Below are 21104 nucleotides of genomic sequence, written 5' to 3' on the forward strand. Positions count from 1 at the left end.
TATATGCATTACGCAACCAGCTCAGACCATCACCTGACTCCTCACGAGCTTGTGACGGGATGCTGTATGGGTGTACCTGTTACTCCTTCTGCTCGAGCACAAGCAGATGCCCTTAGGTTATCGAATGTACTTGGAGATGAAATGCATGACTGTTTGGCTGCTATGATGGTGAGTGTTGCTTTTATGTCTCAACAGCTTCCTGCCTGGTAGGGGAGGTCAAAGAAGATTGAGGAAGACAACAAACAAAGTGATTCTGTAACAATGTTGAAACCCCTATTGTTATATCTGGAGGACCAGATAATCATTAGGAACTACACAATGCTGGCATAGGCCATGTTTTGAAGGTCTGCATATTGTGGAGGAGGTGACTACCACAGCAGTGAAGGTGCATGAAAGAAAGGCCTGGTGGCACCTTGATGAAGTCAACCCTTACAAAGGAGAGACCCCCCTGCTGCAACCCCCTGAATCTGAAGGTGAATAAGAAACAACACATGTCCAGACGCGGTCTGCCACCCAAGCCAAGCAGCAACAAAAGGATTAAGAGAGAGAATCTTTGTTTGCTTTTAAATAATAGTCGGAGGATTCAAGTGGACATTTTTCTTTGAAACATCATACCTGCACATGACAAAGTATAGCACTTTCATGAAGAAGAAAAGCAGATACGTTAAATGTTTTCTCTGCAAACTCTATTGTATATGCTCTTTACATAATAGATACGCATGGACGGACAGGCCAGTCGGCCGTTTGGCCCAGGGGCGATTCAGATCTCGTGTGTGGGCTGGTTTTCATTTACACAGACTGGGGGCCGGAAGAAAATTACATGGGATATAATATCATTTCATTTCCATCCAGGCAGCCAGGCTCAGCTGCCTGCCTGATGCGATGGCAGCTGCAGGGCTACCTGGGCCTGTTATTTTGTTTCATTTGTTGCTACTAACAACAACAAGCCAGCACCCCCGGCTTGCCCCGCCTCCCCACCACTGCGCCGAGCAGTGATCTGCTCTCTCTGTATCATCTCCTGGCTTTCTTCTCTCTCTCCCTCGCTCGCTCTCTCTGCCATAGCTCGGCCTCCATTTTGGTGCACCTGTGGTCCACCAGCAGAGAGCAGGCCATGTGGCATTCGGTCTCACTTCCTTTTGAATTTGCATTCAAAAGGAAGCAAGTGCTGAGCAAAGTGTTTCTGCTGTTCTCAGTGCTGGGTGACTGGGTCTGACAGGCACCAGGGTGTGGCAGGCGGGCAGCCACGAGTTGAGGAGGCAGCTACTGGTCGAATACAGATGATCTGGTGCAGTCCTGCTCAGTGACCTGCAAGTGCACTGCAGCTGGAGCCAAGAGAGAGGGGGGCAGGCATCAACATGAGGGCCCTGGCAGCAGCCGACTGTGAGCAGCCAGCAAGCCAGGCAACTTGAGGCAAATAAATAAGAGGATAAGCGAAAGGCCAGCCAGGCAGACAGCGCCAGTATCCAGGTAACGTCAGATCAAGTGTGGTACTGTGGACTGTGGTAGCAGTTAACACTTAGGCTATGGCGGGCCTGGTGCCATGGGAGACACTCTTAAACTTATGCAAAGCAAGAGGCAGTGACGGAACCCAAATGTGGACATGCACAAGAGATGTATTCATGGAAGACTTAATTTGATAGCCGAGTTGTTTGCAATGCCGGACCACCGTAAATAGGCAAATAAATTGCACCGGTGTAGCACTACGAGAGTGCTGCTGAAACACATTCGCTCTTATAAGCGGATGTATGCTTGGTGTTTCACTTGTTCTTTGCTCAGAGGATCTGCTTTGGCTCCCCTTAGGGCACTTATGGGGCCGGGCCACACTAAATAATGACTCCCACAGGAGTGTGCGGCACAGGCCGCACTGGCCCTCGGGAGTCGGGTGTGAACCACAGAGTCTCTCTGCTGTCTGCCGTGCAGTGGTGCTGCACGGTAATTGAAATCTAGCCAGGTAAGAATACATGTTGTTTTTGCTGGAATCCACTAGGTCTTCTTTGCAGTGATCTGCTGCCTGCCTGAAGCTCCCCGACCCCTGTAGTATTGAGTATATTTTATGAATACTTGTTTTGCATTTATAGGTATGTTATGTTTTATTGTTGGCCTTTCATTCATTCATAGTGCCTTGAAAGAAGTATGTTCTGGTATTGATTTACACTCAATGTATTTATTACTCTCTGGTGGTTCCGCTTAGAGTTGCAGGCAGCTCCAGGACATGCACACTATTGTGCTGCTGTGAGTGCTCTCAAACTTCAGCTACCAAAGGTCATTCTTTAATGGACATCCTCAGGCAAACTTTCTGTCCATGTTCAAGGTGGGTGAAATCGCAATGGTGCTGTGTGCGCCATTCAGCATTGACAACAGGCAACCCAATTCCTGCTGCTGCTAAATGCGTTGTAAAATGATGCATTGTAAAAATATGTTGTTGGGAACTGGGGGTGGATACGGCTCATTCACTTCACCTGGTGTGGGAATTTCTTACACTGTGGTGAAAATCAAAGTATTGTTCAGTCTGCTTCTGCCCCTGAGAAAAGTTGGCACCCATGGCTATAAATAAGGCTTTAGCAAATTGAACGCTAATTAATTAAGCAATATGACCCGAGCGGCGGGGGCATTACCGACTTAATGAAGGCCCCGGGCATTATCTGAGTCGGTAATTCCCCCGCCGCAAGGGTCATATTGCTTTTAGTACCGCGGCCCGCAATATCTGCGTGACCGGGGCATTAAAATAATTTTTTTCTGTCCCAAAAAAAAAACGACCAAGAAAATGGCCGCCATGGAAAGGGAAAACAGAGTCCATTTTCCCTTTCCATGGCAGCCATCGGGAGCGAGTGTTCCCAGCGCGTCTGCTCCTGAAAAAGTATCAAAACGAAGGTAAGTGGGGTTGGCCCCCCTCCGAGTCTCCACACGGCAGGATGGCAGGAGGCTGCCATCGTCCCCCGCCGGGGACCAAGGCATAGAAGGTAAGTGGGGTGGGGAGGTCAGAGATGTGGGAGGAAGGAGGAGGGAGGAAAGAGGAGGAAAAAAAAAAGCCTTACCTCTGTCCCCGGCGGGGGCGAAGGTAGCCTCTCAGCCGTGGGGCGGCTCGGAGCGGGGATGGCCCCGCTTCGAGCATCCTCATTGGCTGAGGGGCTGCCACGCCACCCGCTAGGGACAAAGGCCCTGGAATCGACAGAGGTATTCCTGGCCTGACAATGACTCGGCGAAGGCCAATAAGAATGGCTCTTTCATTCTGATTGCGCCCTCCTTCAGGGCAGAGGCGTTGCTAGGGGGGGCTAAGGGGGCTATAGCCCCTGGTCTTTTGTTTGTAGCCCCGGATAGAATCTCAGAAGGTACAACCAAAAGGCTAGCTAGCCCCCAGTCTCGACAGTCTGACATCAGCGTAGCCCGAGGTCTTTTCCAGACCTAGCAACCCCCCTGCTTCTGGGAACGCTTTATGCAATCTTCTCTTCTAGACCTCTGCACATGTCCCCTTCAGAACCTATCCACTGTCTCCTCCAACCCTTTCCATAGCACCATGTGCCACCCAACTTCCTTGAGTCTGTTCATTATTTCCAACCTGACCATGCTTTTCTCTCTGTCTGATGTTAGTATATCCCCACTATTGGGGTTTTCTTTTTTGCATCAGTGGTCTGAAGGCTAACATGTGTTCAGTACACATTGGAAAACTTTAAGTTGTTTAGGCAAAGTTAAATGAACGCATGCAATGATCGCCTTAACGAGTATCCCTTTGTACTCATGTACACCGAGAATGTTTGCTCAAACTCGTGGCAGAAAGGCACAGCGTGCAAAATTATTAAGTTCAAATAGTTGTGCAGAAGGTATGCAGCAACTTGTTCTTAAACACATTATTACAGACCATTGCTGAACATCCTTTTTGACATAACAGATTTAAAGTAAAACCTTTGCTAAAATGCAGGTCTCCTGATTTACAAAAGAGATAGCAGACTATGGTTTTGTTGTGAAATGCAAGTTCTCTTCCGGTGCAGAGTATCTGATAGGTCAAATAGAGGGCAGTGCATTAGACGAAGTGTGCACAATGCATCGTGCAGGCATCTATTGTGATGTCCATTACATTATTACCTAATGATGATGCTTGCCCTTCTTTGCTATGGGAAATGGAATACCATTGCCCTCATCTATCTCTGCAAGGAAACTCAGCAATCTGTATGATATCACAGGCGGGTGTTCTTGCATCAAGCTTTGTGCACACAAATCGTTGTTGCACAGCTGAAACACTTCTCCAAAATCAGATTCTAATGCTAGTCCTTTGAAAGACTTATGTCCCTAGTCCTCAAACACATCCTTATGGTCGCATGGAACTGGGTACTTAACTCCAGGTTCCATAGGCCCACAACAAATCTTCTGGTAAAAGCCCACAACAAATCTTCTGGTAAAAGCTGTGCCGTTCTTTCTAGGGCAGTTTCTAGACCATATTGCCCAGGGGAAAACACCAGAATACGCCCCGCCTCACGTTGCTCTCTCCCATACTGCTACCCCCCTTGCCAACATCATTGCAGTGGTCAAACCCTTACCCTAACACCCCCAACCTATCCATACCCTCTCCCTAAACCTCATTCCGGTTTTCCTACTTCCCCCTTCCTATCAAACCTTCGTCACCCTAACCCTCCTTCCCTTCTGGGGTTGCGGAGCCATGTAAGAGCATCGACTTGCAGGTCTCAAAACCGCAGTGGGTGTGGTTGTTTAATGCCACTCCTGCGCCTCAGAGCTGTGAACTCTGTCACAGAACTGTAAGTATGCAAAGTTATGTTATTTTATGAGTTGTGTTGTAATGTAATATTTGAGCATAAATACAACTGGCAAGGTACTTTGAGGTGTCATCATTTGGCTGTACTGCTTATTAAATGCAACTCTAATTTCATCACTGGTGGCAACTAGTAGACATACCTTGAGTCTGGTTCTGCAAGTATAGTATTTAGCTATGTGATGATGATGTTGTTTTTTTAAAAAGAACAAACTGAATGTAACACTTTCTCAAGCGTTTACACAAAACATAACATGCAACAAACACCATTAACCCTCCATAAGTAGCATTTTCTGTAAAGTCATGAATTAACGTGATTCACGGATGGTGGTTTGAGGGGCCCTTTTTTTTGCAGCGAGGGGTGGGCCACTTTTTTATTTGGTGGCCAGGCCTATTTCTTTTCCCAGTGCGACCCTGTAGATACGTATCCTGAGTCAAGATTAAGAGACACAACTCTTGCTGTTCTTTTGAGGGATGCCAAAACACGTTTCCTTTTTTAAATCATTTTTATCACTATATTGATCCAATTATTTATGTGAAACATTAACATTTTGTGGGACTGGAAGAGGCATTTTGAAGATAGCAAATGAGACTTCTGAATTCTGTTAGGTACTCGCTTCTAACGTTCTGATGAAATAATGCATGTAATTATTTACAAAGAACAGATACACTGGCAATAATGCTTTTAGCAACATGTTTTACAGTCTTTAATTTTTAATTCTTATTGCATTACAAGGGTGGTCCTGTATAATCAATCTAGATCCATCTATAGCAATGTGACCCCTTCAACTATGACAAATGAAACAACAACCCCAGAATTTCCAATGTTCATTAAAGAGATGAAGAAGTTTAAACAAAGTGTGATGAATGACTTCGGGGACATTAAGTCGTATGTAACCAATTCTGCCCAAGTCAGAAATAATGTATGGTATCAGCACATGACACAAGCATGGAGGGAGACATTTGATGAGAGCTGCTATGTATGGTCCCTTATCCCCTATGCCATGAGCATGCCCTGAGTATTTATAGCCACAGGCGTACCAGCGCACAAGGCGCATTGCCTACCAAACCTCGCACTGTGCATGACAGAGGGAAATTCCAAGGCCATTCTGCCTCACTCGTGTGGGTAAACAAAGCAAGATCCACACAAGAAGACAACCATACACAAGAGATGAAAATGATGATAAAAAGCGGAACCCAGCATACAGTGTTATACGATTTGCCATCTGATACAAATGGGGCAGGGATTAGAAGAAAAGTAAATGGGATGCTCCAATGTAACAACATAAATGGAAAAGAAATACACAAGTGTTGGGAAAGAGGTCAATTGCAAATAAAAGTAACTGTGCTCACACCTGAGGGGTGGGCTGAGGAACGATTAGTATGCAAAGTACTGGTGGTGTTAGGGCAATGGGAAGAAGTAGTGCTAAATGCAAACTATTAATGACTTGACCTATGGCCCGAAATCACACAATTTCCCACCTGGGTTCATAAGAAGGTGGCGGGGGGGGGGGTCCAGTCTGACTAATACACATTGGAAGAAACACCAGGTGTACATTTATTTTTGATGTAACAGGTGTAAAAACAGGAACAGCATTGTTGATGGACCACTATTGGGCTTGTGGTACCAAAGCATACATGTTGCTACCTCCAGGGTAGTACGAATTAATACACCACCTCTTGTAGTTCCCCAGAGTGGGATACCAATTACTGATTTCCCTAAAAAAGATGCACATTTGAGGAAAAGAAAGTCCCTCACGCGCAAGAAAAGGGGAAATTATTTCTCAACAAAATCAGAAGATGCCTACAGCGACATACCAGATGAGCACAGATTGTTTAGCAAAACAGAATTGATTTTCTCTGCTATTTTCCTCCCTGGAGAGCAGGTCGCTGCAAATGTGAAATGGCTCCAAATCACGAGATGGGAGTTGTCGCAAATAATCAACACAACTGCAAAGGGATTTAACTCTTAAAAGAAGAGTTAAGGGCGAAAGGTCTAACAAACCTTCAGAACAGGTACATCCTTGATCTGATAACGACCATTGAGGGAGGCATTTGTGCATACATTGGCTCATCTTGCTGCATGTACGTATCTGCCCATGATGAGGAAAATGGAAACCTCTCAGAGGCCATAACTCTGTTAACAGATCTATACAGCAAAATGGTTGAGTAGGTGGAAGACATTCTAGGGGATGACTGTCTCTCTTCTCTATTCTCCTGGATACCTTCTTGGCTGACTAATGCATTCAAAGTACTTATAACAATACTGGTATTAGTACTATTAAGATTCTGCACCTTAAGAATAGCCATAAGCCAATGCAAGAAGACTGCCAAAAAGGCAGTGGGAATGAAAAGAGTGATAAACGGGGATACTAAAGTAAATTAATATACACAAACCAATAACCTACCTCAAATCCACATGAAAGAAAGCCCTATTACACCTCCAGGATCAACATTCTTTTATCTCCCAGACCATGCAATTACGTGGGACGCTGGGTATTCTGCAAGCCAGATCGGGAGGGCTGCTATATGACCTGCAGTGTGGAGGAGCATATAAGATATGCAAGTGACCTGAGGGGGGGGGGTGACTAAAATATGGATACCAAAGGTATCTTACTGGGAGAAGAGTCACAAAAAGGGGCTGGTCGAGGACCAAATGTCGCGAGACAAATGAATACGTCATTAACCGCATCTTCCCCTCCCCCACCCTAATGAAGGTGAGAAACAATAGGCAGTAAGGTGACCGTACCAGCCTTATCCTGGATCAATACAGGAAAAGATGGACCTGATGTAACTGAGGATGGCAAGATTAAGCAATACTGCTGTTAAACTGACATACGTGCATGGACTAGGCATGAAGCAAATATGCACTCATTATGAAGAAACACAGACATTAGGTCAAATGTGCATTTAGACCTGAAGAATATCTCTTGCACCATAAAGATACGGAGAATATAACACAAGCAATGTATACGCTGAAACGAAACACAAACGATATACGTAAAAATGCAACAGAAAAAGGCTGCCATCTTTGTTAAAATGGAAGTTGTAAGACATATTGAAATGAATAGAGGTCTCGTAGCCTTATGAAAAACTCATACTACTGAATCCACTGAAGCACAGATTTGTGCGGGCGCCGTGATTGGAGGAGCAGCCCCTCCTCCAGGTTATGGAAGAATTAAGAGAGGGCTTGAATGGTCCAGAAGAGAACATGAGATAAGGATTCCCAAAGCACAAGGAATTTCTCGTAGAATAATTGAAGAACAACCAGCTTTTGAATGTCAGGTGATGACTAATTATAAATGAAAACATAGTAAAGAATGGATCTACCAGGTCCCCAGTGGTTGGAAAAGTAATAACACTCATAGTAGCTGGAATCTCAAATAACACAGAACAGAATAATTCAGAGCATGGTCTCCTCAAAAATGACCCATAACTCAAGAACAGTGTCTATTCATTAGGCCCAGCACCTGCCTTGACTCCCCACATGTACTCAGAATCAGGATGTTCAGCAAGGGAAAATGCAAAGGAATATGTTGGCTCATGGCATAGGGACAGGGAATAGTGTCTTATTTAATTGGAAGAACACAAATCTTGGACTTTTCCCTCCTCACTGCCATTTTTAAATCATGTGCTGATGATCCGTCAATGCCAAGATTGTTGAGCAAGGTACCGACCAATGAAAACTCTTAATGTTCTGCCACTCAGTACATATTGCAGTAACCAATAGTCAACTTTAAAGATGACATATACTCTCTACTATCAACTTAGAGGTAGTCTCAGGTGAAGACATCAGATATCAGTATAACAAATGGAAGGACTAACCCATATATTTTCTATATGTAAACAATTCCCTTAACCAATCCCTGTACCTCATAGGTTTTGTAACCAAGATTGTTATGAGACATCAATGGTGACATATTTTCTGTTTTTAAACTGTTGTCATGTTAGAGAAGAATGTGAGCTCACAACTATTTGTTTCTATGCTGTCCCTGCTTTATGTGGATTGTTAATAAAGCAGGGTTTTCCAATTTACAGACGATTTCCATTATTGGGTGCAGAATTTCCCAGCCTATCTGTTCCGCTTAGACACGGCTTCCTAGTCTACATTTACACTACCACTGTCACATGTTCTCTGTTACTCAGTGAGATTGCACCTCTATCGCATTCTGTTTTTTCAACCACCTTCCCAGATGATATTGGCTGTCTCTTTCTCCAGCCTCCTTGACCTCTCCTATCCATATAATACACCCCTTCTAACTTTCTCAATATGTCTTCTCTTGAGGTAATACTTCTCCTCTGCACTCTTGCTTCAACCTCCTCAACAACTCTCTCCAGATGGTACTAATTCTCCTTTCTACTTCCTCGATAACCTGCCTCCACTCACCAGAGCAACGTATCCCTCCTGATGGTAACAGTTCTCCTTACCACCTCGACCTCCTCAATATTCTGCATCCGGCCTCCTCAATTACTCTCTCTCCAGCTGGTACCAGTTCTCCCTACAACCTCCTCAATACCCCACTCCATTTCCCCTTCCACCAGATTAAATCTCTCTCTCTCTCTCTCTCTCTCTCTCTCTCTCTCTCTCTCTTTCTCTCTCTCAAACCCATCACTCTCCTCTCAACAGACCTCTGCCTTGCCAATCTCATCCAAACACCTTCCCACAGCTCCTTCTGAAACACCCCACACTCTTAGACTGGGTAAGCTGGCTTTTATAATCAGGACTCCCTCCCTTGTAAGTGGTGCTTAGAGCTATTTCTTGCACCTGTGTGGTGTTGGCTGGGTTACTCTGTGATTCGGCTATGTGTCCGCAGTCAAGTTGGCTGCAAGGGGGAGGCCTGAACTTCTATCTAAGCCTGCCACCATCTTGGATTTTAACACTCTCCTGGACATTTGCAAGGTCTCCTTCTCCCCTGTTTGGGGTGCTTCTGAATTTGCTTGCAAAGAAACAGTGTCCCTTTGCTTCCACAGCATGTACATTACAAGTTAGAAAAGCCTTTGCTAAGCAAGGGAAACTGTTCAGTGTTATTGTAACATTCTAATCATGGAGAACTGCTAACTTTGTTAACTTCATGCCTCTGGTGGGAGGATAGTGTTTGTTTGTTTTTTCCCATGTACAGTCAACGCGCCTGCATTTTTAAAAATCTGATTATACATTAAGTGCAACCTTTTATCTAAAACATTCCTGCAGTCTGTGCTAGTGTGACTCAGGCACTCAAATGCTTCCTCTGGCAGTGGTCGTGAAGTAAGAAGCGTATTTTCACACTTGCTGTTGAATTTAGAATTTTGCAGCTTTGTTCCGGTAAGGGGCAAGACAGTATATTCTATGTTATGTATTTGGGACAGGCTAGGGCAGTGGTCTTCAAACTCTTTTGGCCTGGGCCCCCTTGAGCAAAATGTGGGTAGGCCGGGCCCCCCAAAAATTCAAAATGTACAGTAAGTCCAAATGGCTATTAACTATTGCACACTGTCACCTCCCAGTATAGTTGTCTGGGCTACCACACCTTCTCCCACCACTGGCTATGGCCTCCCTCATCCCACACCTAACCCAGTCCCTAGGCCTTCCCTACCCCACCACAGACCCTTGACTCTTTCCAACCTGTTCCCACCAATGTCCTTGGGATATCCCCGCCCTGCTACCCCCACTATGCCATGGCTCCCCCCATCCTGCTCCAACCACAGTCCAGTCCCTGGGATGGCCCCACCCCTTTCCCAGTAGAGTCCTAGGGCCAATGGCGGCTGGTGAATTTTTTAAGTGGAGGGGCATAATTATTTCTCCCAGATATTCCACAGCAACCGAGCGTAGCAAGGGAGCCCGAGCCAATCAAGGGGGAATCAGGAGGGTTCTTCCCCCAGGAAATTCTTTCAAATAATGGGTTAAAATGTTGCAATTTAGAGCATACTTTAAAAAAACATTGGGTAAAAAGACAAACAGTTTACAATTGTCACTGAGGACTGTGAGAAACCAGAAGGTGTCTCACCCACTTATCCCCGTGGATCTCTCTCTCAGGTGGCCAGGGAACGGCCATCGCCTTTGGATCGAGACCTTGGGGTGGACCAGTGTGGGAGGATCACCTGGGTGAGGGGTCCTTGGGAGTGGGAGTGGGACACCGGATGGTGAGACGTGCTATCCCTCTCTTCCCTATGAAACCTTGCCCCCATCCTACTTGATGGGATATTTCGAAACTCAGCCCCTCCGCCCCCCTTTTCCTGCATGAACACTTTCACACGGACAGCTCCTTCTGGGAAAAAACAGACTCACACGACGTGTACCTGACATGTCCCAAAACTATGGTCAGGCAAGGTCAGGCAATTATCGACAATTACTCACACCTGACTTCCATTACACTTCCCCACACGGATAAAAGGCGGAGCACGAGAGCACACTATGAGTGAGGCAAAACACATGAAAGGTACAGCAGTTTCAGGTCGGCAGTTTAAAGAAGGGAGAAAGATGGCCAAGCACGAGAGGTTCATGAGAGAGGCAACACCCATGGCCTTTTTGACAGGAAGACGTTACTTTCAAGAAACCTTCAAGGCAGAAGACATAAGACCAGGAAACCAGGCTGAAGAATCCTGCATTGTGTGTCGGAGATACCGAGGAACCTCCTGTGTAGCTGACCAAGGCAGGGAGGAGCAGCAATCACTGTGGTATCATCCTTGGCTCCAAGAACAAAGAAGCGACAGAGAACAACACAGTCGGTGAGTTGGGGAGACCGATGCCACACCGGTCTATGTTGAAGTCAATGTTGCAAGCAGCAACATTGTAAAATGAACACTGGAACAAACATTGTTATACGCGTGTGATGCTAAATTGGTGGTGAATATTTGAACATTGAAAGTGAAGATATGATACCGTTGACAGCCTGGTCCAGCACTGTGAATATGCTCAGTCAAAGGTCTCTGTACGGTATCCTGACAAGAGAAACAAAAGTAGAAGATTGATGTGAAGTGTAAATTGTGTGAAGTGAATCGAGGTGGTCCTGTGACGGTTTAAGAAAAACCCATCGCACATTAGAATAGACGTCCAGTAAAAGAATACCATGCCTGTCCCCCTGGGCTCCACAGTGCCTCAAAAGGAGAGATGATTATGGCAGGTGGTTAGGAGGATTGTGCAGCAAAGGCATTTTTTAAATGCCTTTTTTGTACAACCCCCACCCCATACTCACCAAAATCAGCTCCACGGACCAACATAAACACACTAAGACACACACACACACACATTCACAGAGCATTCACACAGTAAGCACTCTATCATTCACAGGAGCACCCATTATCATACACTCACTCATAACACAAGCATATATGCATCCATACACATAAATAAATAATAAATAAATTAACATAGACGTATCTTCTGCCCCAGTCCTGAAGTTTCCACTCCATTGCTCCATCTCCTGCATAATGAACAGGAATCGAGAATCAAAGCTTCCTCGTTCCTGCACATGCATGCAGGGGTCTGAGTGTGGGTGCTGAAACGTCCTGCTCCAGCCTGCCCCTCGCACATACGGACATGCAGTTCACCAGCTAGCATTTCCAATGAGCTAAGCAAGGCTGGCAAAGTAAAGCATCCACAGCCTTGCATGACTCATTGAACATGTGGGAACAGAAGTGTCAAAGGGAAACAGCATTTCCCTTTGACATTTCAGCCAGCCCAGGAGCACTCCCTCAGCTGGAAAAAGCAGCTTAGGGAGTGCTTAGTGTTTTCACTGGGCTGGCTCCCTGCTCCTCCATAATGGTTGAAGGGGCCACTATGGATGAGCCGCACCTGCACGGGTCTCCCCCATGCCCTGCTTTTTCTTTCCTCCGTAATAAAATAGACATAAAAAATACTTTTTCTTTTACTTTTCAGGCTGGGGCCCTGCGCCCCAATCCCTCCCACTCCCTTCAGAATGCACGCCCCACAGTTTGAATACCTATGGGCTAGGGAGTTAGATGGGCAATCTAGAAGTTCAAATACAAGCAATAGAGAAATCCTCAAAGGTTTCTTACCTGACCACGCTTGCGGGGACACAATGGGGGTGGTTTGAGGATCCCTCATATTTCTGGTTCGGTTACAGCATCTACTAGCTCAGGTCAGCCCCTGGTCCTTTTTTACCATCCAACTGTTAATCTGGCCATTGGAAAGAGCTGTTAAAGTTAAAGTCCCAGACTAGACTGATTAGCTACTTAGTTACACATATCATGCTTGTTTTTTCATAGATGCTCAGTAAAGAATGTCATGCCACAGTAGGAAATGGCTAGACTGGCTCACCAAAATTCCAGTCTAACCCTGTAATAACACTTATCATGCTTGCTTTACCACAGATGGCGAGTAACAAATGGCATGCCACAGTAAGTAAAGGCTAGACTGACTGTACCACAATTCCAGTCTAGCCACGTAATAACACTTATCATGCTCCTTCCATAATAGATGCCCAGTAAAAACGGATATCCCTACAGTCCCCCACCACCCAAATCAGCACACTGGGCCTGCAAAAACCAAACACAAGCACACACACATTCATTTACACATTCAAACACATTTGCACACAGCATTCACTTACTCATTCACATTGCATTCAAACAGCTTTCATACAGCATTCAACAGCATTCACTCAGTCATTCACACAAGCACACAACCACCCATACATCATACAATCGCTCATGTATACATGCACACATAACAACATACTATATACACAATCACACATACAAAATGCAATTCAATGTCCACACTTATCTTCAGTCGGGGTCCGGATGCTGCTCCTCTATGAAAGGAGCATGATGCTGCTCCTCGTCGTGATGGCGTCTCCCATGGCAAAGGCCCTCCAGCTACAGCGCACAAGAGCAGGAATCAAGAAGCACAGGGCTCTTCCAGGTTCCTGCACATGTGTTCAGGAGCCGGAGCACCACATTGTCAGTGCTCAATCAGTCTGAATTGGCGGGGGGGGGGGTCAAAGGAGCGCCCCTCTCACATTCAGATGTGCATTTGCCCTGCCTGCATACCCAATGGGACATTCACAACTGGGGACTCAAAATGCCCCAGCCTTGCATAGTCCATCGGACATGCACCTTGGGGAACATAAACTGCCAAAGGGAAATGTTTCCCTTTGACAGTTTATGCCATGGTTCCTCCATAATGGGCGGGAGTACTGGCGGATCGGAGCCCCTTGTCCATTACGGGCGAGTTGCCTAAAGCAATCTGTAAAAGTTGACATAAGTTGAACTGCAGGTTTCACGCTCCACTTCTATTGCTTACGTCATCCTGTCAGTAATTGTTAGGCTACATTTCTGTGTTTTTGATTTTAAAATATCTCTGACACCATCACCTTATCTATATTTATAAAAGAAGTGAAAATGTGTGGGTTTGTGGATGTGTTTGTGGCTTGGTGAAGCGTTGTTCTTTATACAGTTCCACACAGTTTCACCAATCTGTACCAAATTTTGCTTTGCTTTCTGTAAGGACCTTCTGGACATTACTGGCTACATGACATTTTGACACCCCACCCCATTCCCCAGATTTCAACAAAAGTCAAAATGTGTGGGTTTGTGGCTTTCCAAATCGACGCTCCTTATGCAATTCCACATCGTTTCACCAAGCTGCACCGAATTTTGCATAGTTACCTGTTACGACCCTCCGGACATTACTTGCTACATGACATATGGACACCCCGCTGCTTTCCCCGTATTTCAGCAAAACTCTAAATTTGTTTGTGGGTTTGTGGCTTGGCGAAGCATTGTTCCTTATACAATTCCACACTGTTTCACCAATCTGCACCAAATTTTGCATAGTTACCTGTTACGACCCTCCGGACATTACTTGCTACATGACATATGGACACCCCGCTGCTTTCCCCGTATTTCAGCAAAACTCTAAATTTGTTTGTGGGTTTGTGGCTTGGCGAAGCATTGTTCCTTATACAATTCCACACCGTTTCACCAATCTGCACCAAATTTTGCATAGTTACATGTTACGACCCTCTGGACGTTACTGGCTACATGGCATGTGGACACCCCACCCCTTTCCCAGGATTTCATTTCAGCACAAGTCAAAATTTGTTTGTGAGTTTGTGTCTGACGAAGCGTTGATCCTTATACAATTCCACATTGTTACACCAAACCGCACCAACTGTTGCATAGTTACCTTTTAGGACCCTCGGGACATTACTGGCTACATAACATTTGGATGCCCCACCCCTTACCCCAGATTTCAGCACCTTCACAAATGAGACGGTTGCCTGAAATCAGCTAAACATAAATGTGGTCGTAGAAGGACCGGTCCTCAACCCTAGAATGCATGGTTTCTGGGACATTTGCACTGCAATGCACCGCAACAAACTGCACCACTCCAGGATGAGGCAACATGTGGGGAGAGAGCACAGTAGGTCCCAGTATGCAGCAGCACGCCAACGCTCGCCTACGCCCAACGTCTGCTCCGGGGTATGCCAGCCAGCCACCCACGCCCATTCTCAGTGCAGTTTACTTCAGAGTGCAAAGTACATCAAGCGATAAGCGAATTGGAACAGCGACCTACAGGATCATTGATTTTCAACAATTGATGGAGTGTGTTGTCATGTCTGTCCACAGAACCCGTTCAGAGAACGGGTAGTTTTTGCTAGTTCATTATGCATTTCAAACTGGGAGTCCTTGCCACTGACATGATGACAGACGCGTACCCCCAGAAGCAAAGGGAAAGATTCTCCAGAGGGTAGCTCAGAGAGTTAAGTGCTCACCGATCCCACAGGACACATGTTTCTCTCCTAGCAGTGCCGGAATCAGTCCTTCATCGTTCCGAGGCCTATTGAATGCTAGCAAATGGGAAACAATTAACTCCAGTTATTACAGTGCTTAGAAGTCGGAGGAATCGGGCATGAAGCTCTACAAAAAAGCGGAATATTATTATTGTTCCGTCTTGGACGTGAGAGTGGCACTGGGTTCCAATGGCAAACAGCTTGGTAAGGTGTGACCCAAATCAGTGGTGTCAATTGTGCGGATGAGGGTGTGCCCTCCCTGCACTGGCTCCCAAATGCGTGCAGTTCAAATTACCTAGAATTGTCCGAGTGTATCATCAAAGGTTAACACAATTCATTTTAGCAATAACATGTGACCATTTTATTCCATTTCGGGTGATAGGTTGACGTGAAAGTCACTAAATGTCAGTTCACTGTGAGGCCAGTATGTTTGCCGGGCCTGCTCATTACTAGCCGGGAAACTCTGGAATTCATTTGGGCGCCTTTCAATTGAGATCAGCACTTGAAGAGATCTTCCCTCTTACAGGGAGTCAGCAGGTGAGACAAATATGATACCATGTAGACAACGTATAAATACCACGAGAGTAATAGCCAACACATACACCTCTAAGATGTTTCTCCAAGTGAAATCCGGGGTGCATGGAGGATGTTTGCTAGATAATTCCATTGAAGTCAAAGGGAACTAAAGCATTTTGGGGGATTCCTTGTTGGGTGAGTCCATTAAAGTCTATGGACAAATCATGTTTTGGGCGGGTGAAAATGTTTCCAAGTCTGGTGACGATGTTCAAATCTCGTCAGTTCAGAAGTATGGACACTGCTTAACCCCTCAAGTGCCAATGATGAGAATACTCGCCCTTTTTGCATAGACTTGCATAAAAGCCTGGCAGTTAGATGGTCAGCCACAAGAAGGGCTGATGTCCAAGCTTTTCATGGCACTTAGCCTGAGATGACTAGACTCTGCCCATGCTTCTCAGGGATTCCAGGGTTCAAGCAACCTGGGAGGTGTTTGCAGTGCATTTGCACCCCGTGGAGTGCAACCTGGGCACATGCTCTTGTGAAGAGTTAGCCAGCAATGTGCTCTTACCACAAGCATGTAGATAATATGTTTAGTGGGTGCACAGTCTTTTGACTCTGTTTCTTGGGCCGTCTCTAAAAGATATTGTGCGCAGAAACGCCACCCTGAGAAGACCGCCATTTGAAAGGAGGTGAGGCTGGGAGGGAGGGCATGTCATCCACTAGGGCTGGAACATGGAAGTTGGTGGAGCAGATAAGTGGATTTTCTGGATCCAGGGAGTGGAAGGAGGGCTGTAGGTGGTCGGGGAAAAGGGGGGTCCACTGGTTGATGGAAGCAAAGACTGAACAAGCGTCTGGGGTTGGAAGCACAGGCACATAAGTGAGGACGGGGCAGTAGGAAGCAGGGCTAGCTAGATGCCTTGGCAGAGGCATAGGGCATGGGTGACTTAGGGTTCGCAGTGCTGCCAGGTCTGTGCGTCAGAATGTGCGTACATGGTCCTCTCTTTTCTGACAAGTTGCGATTCAAGCGATTGGTCGAGATGCTGCACGAGGAGCCTGTGCTACCAGATATTTGGAGTTTAGGCGCCAGGTACGTTGCTGTGCAGTGTCGGACTGGGGCATAAAATTGTCTGGGGCACCAATTAAAACATGGCCCACAGCTGGAAATGGCCATTCATTCCTTTTGTGACAGACTGCTTGAGTAGTACCCAAGGGGGAGTTTTTTGATAACGTAATGCAAATTGTGCATTTTAAAGAATACTTATTCAGTATCAATGGTCAAAACTACGAGCCGGATGGTTATATATTACTCAGCAAACCGGCCCATACTGGCCGAAAAAGTGGCCCACTTTGACCCAAAAACTGGTCCACACTAGCATTTTGGGTACGGGCATTGCCCTATGTGCCTGTCAGAGCCTGTTGGTATTCTGCTCATGATACATGCAGTCTTGAACAGTAGCCGGTCCGGACTGGAAGCCAATGTAGTTTGCATAGGATGGGGGTAAATCGGTCAAATTTCCATATTTCCATAATCAGATGTGCAGCAGATTGGTGAGCTGCTTTTAGGGAAGCCAAGTGAGTAGCTGGGAGCCCTGTCAGGAGAGCATTTCCCCCATCGATGTGCGAGACCACAAGGACCTGCACTATGGTCCGGAAGTCCTGCAGCGGGATAAAGGGTTTGATTTTCCGAAATGGTATAGATTCTGAGCCAGGCTATTTGGGCCTTTTTGGCTATGTGTTTCTGGAGGACAGATTGCTGTCAATGATGAAGCCTAAGGGTTTTACTGAGTCTGAGAGTTATGGATCAAATCCTTATAGGTGCATATCATTGAACCACTGTTGGACTAGTTGTTTTTTAGCGGGCGGACCTATGAGGACGAATTCAGACCTGGATGGGTTGAGTTTGAGCTAGGCAGTAGACATCCAGGATCAATGATGGCTAGGTAATCGCAGAGACAAATGATGTCCTGAACACTATTTAATCTCATGTACAACCTAGTATCATCTGCAGATTGGTGGATGGCTATATTGAGATCTTTGAGGAGAGTGCACAGAGGCTCCATGTAAATGTTAAACAGGATTGTTGAGAGGATGGAGTCGGTTAGAATGCAACAATTTCATCTGGACAGCCTGGTGTCTGACTGAGAGGTAGGAGGTAAACCAATTCAGGATAGTGGCAGAGAATCCCATCCTGTCAGCAAGGAGGGAGAGGAGGATGAAGTGGTTGACAGTATCAAATGCAGATGAGAGGTCAAGTAGGACGAGGAGGCATGAGTCGCCCTTATCCATGATTTGGACAGCATCATCTACCACCTGGATGTGACTGTCTCAATGCTGCACTTTGGGCAGAGCCCTGACAGATGGTCATTAGGAGGCAGAATGTTTCGATTCTGGTGAGTAGGTTTGTAGTAACTACTTCTGCCAAGATTTTGTCAATAACGGGAGGTACGTAATGGGCCTCAAGTTGGCTAAGCCGTCTGGATCTATGGTTGGTTTTTTCAAAAGAAGTTGTAGGAGACCAGTCTTGAGGGTGTCCAGGAATGATCCTTTTGTGAGGGAGGCATTAATGATGCTGGGGAGAACATTGAGCGCTGGGCCCGTCAATTGTTTAAATGATGGAGACCAAATTATATCATCAGAGTAAAAGTAGGTTTGAGGGAGGCAATCATTTTTAGGAGATCCGGGGGAAAGAGAGAAGAAAATTTGGTTCAGAGGGGCAGTCTGTGTGCCAGAGTGCAGGGGATGCTAATGCTGTGAGAGGGTAATTCGATGGTCTTTTGGATTTTGTCTATTTTTTCATTCAAAATTTGTTGATTCTGTCAATTCTTTTACTCATTTGGTGGTACCTCAGGGTCGGGTGAGTGTTGGTACAATGCTTTAGTACTTCAAAGAGGGCTTTGCTCCTGCTAGAGGGTGCCACATTGGTGGTGGAGTAGTAAGCAGATTTGGCCTCGGTTATCCGAATCCTACAGTTTGCACGCAGTGATTTGACCCACAACCTTTGCACCAATACCGGTACATAATGATGCATGCACTTGTTGCACACATGCATAATGTGCATTCTCTTTTGTATGGAAATGTGCAAGGCTAGGGGTCTTCCTGCTCGTATGCATTCCTCGTTTCAGCATTAGCAAAGCTGAAGCACCATGAGATCAAGCGTTTTGCCTAGGAACACACGTTTAAAAAAATGTATTATGTCTATTAGCATAACATAATCTTTCCAACCTTACAATAAACAATTGTTTGTACATGTACAAAAGAACATATAATATATAATTCATTGTAACCAATCATACAATGATAAAACAATGTGATTCCTAATCATCCATCAGTAAATGTAATTACATTTTTTTAAACTCCTTTCTTTTATAAATCACAGTTACAAAATCTGTCCATAGTTTCATTAAAGCAGTTATAAATGAAGGTAGACTTCCTGCTACACATCGAGACCAAAATTGAACAGACTTAGGCCCTCATTAGGACCTTGGCGGAGGACCATGGCGCTATTAGCACCATGGTCCATGGCGCTAAGCTGCCAACTCCGCCATGGGGGTTGGCGGACTTACCGCCCCATTCCGACCTTGGCGGGGCGGTAAGTCCCCAATCCCCATTTACCCTTCCCCATTCCCATTTTTGCCCCATAAGGCATAATGGGAGTGGGGAAGGCGTTAATTACGCCACCGTAAATTACGGTGGCATAATTAACAACAAGTCCCTTAGCGCCATGGATTTTTCCGCCTGCAAAAAGCAGGCGTAAAAATCACCATGGCGCTACGGGAACTCGTACTCAGGCGGTAAGGGGCGCCATGGTTTACGCCGGCGTAAACCCCTTACCGCCTGGGTCCTAATGAGGCCCTTAGTCATTTTGTGGTTATATATGAATTTCCCCAGATACCTAACATGCAAAGCTTCCAATTGTGTGTATTGCATTAGCAGATGGCGCATAATATCTAAAACACGCAAATAAGCAGTTTCTACAGCTACGCTCATCCGCCATTAGACCAAATCTAGACCCAGCATCTGTCAGTGAGGGCAATACATTAAGGAAAAGCAATAAAAATATGTTAAAAAAAGAGGGGTGAGGAGCGCACTCCAATTCCTGGCCAATATACTACCTGAAAAAGGAAAAAGAATAAATGGGTTAAATCCCAAAGTGTCCAATTCACTGGGTTGGATCCAAATTGTTGCAAAAATATTCACAGGGTTGGATCCCAAATGTTGCAAAAATATTCACAGGGTTAGATCCCTTATACTGCATTTTTATGGCTGTTCTCCTCCTCCTAGCGCTTTCGTGTTCCAACACTCTTCAGGGAGGCTGTGTTGCCTTTCACTTCAGGTGAGTCCAATTAAATTGCTAATGCAGTCTCTAAGAATTATGGGAGCTGTAGTGAAATAATTTGTTCAATTCAGGTGACCAAGGAAAGACTCCCCTCCAGGAGCACACATCTTACCCTTAGCAGGGGAGGGGGGAAAACCATAACTATGATTCTCCAATGTAGGGAAAAATGTCCCCTGTGCTGCAGCTTCTGGAGTCCGGATCTCCACAAATTACATGTAAAAAAAAGAGGGGTGAGGTGCGCAATCCAATTCCTGGCCAATATACTACCTGAAAAGGAAAAAGAATAAATGGGTTAAATCCCAAAGTGTCCAGTTCACTGGGTTAGATCCCAATTGTTGCAAAAATATTCACAGGGTTGGATCCCAAATGTTGCAAAACTATTCACAGGGTTAGATCCCTTATGCAGCATTTTTACTGCTGTTCTCCTCCTCCTAGCGCTTTCGTGTCCCAACACTCTTTGTATTTGTATTTGTATTTTATTTATTTATATAGCGCACCAGGCCCAGGGGCTACCGGGCGCATCACTCAGTTACAGCAAGATAAATACAAACAGGCAGTACTTACAGAATGACAGGTATATTACAAAATATGCAAGCAAAAATAATAATAATAATAAGAGGACAAGCAGGTATATGCAAGGTAAGTCTGAGTACAAGTTAAGCAGTGAGTCAAGTGTTAGATGTCTTGGGAGGACAACCAAGTTTTTGTAAGGTGTTTGAATCTCAGGAAGGAGGCTTCTGCTCTGAGCTCATTGGGG

This window comes from Ambystoma mexicanum, chromosome 11 (genome assembly GCF_040938575.1).
Source record: "Ambystoma mexicanum isolate Mex_15411 chromosome 11, UKY_AmexF1_1, whole genome shotgun sequence".
NCBI lineage: Eukaryota > Metazoa > Chordata > Amphibia > Caudata > Ambystomatidae > Ambystoma > Ambystoma mexicanum.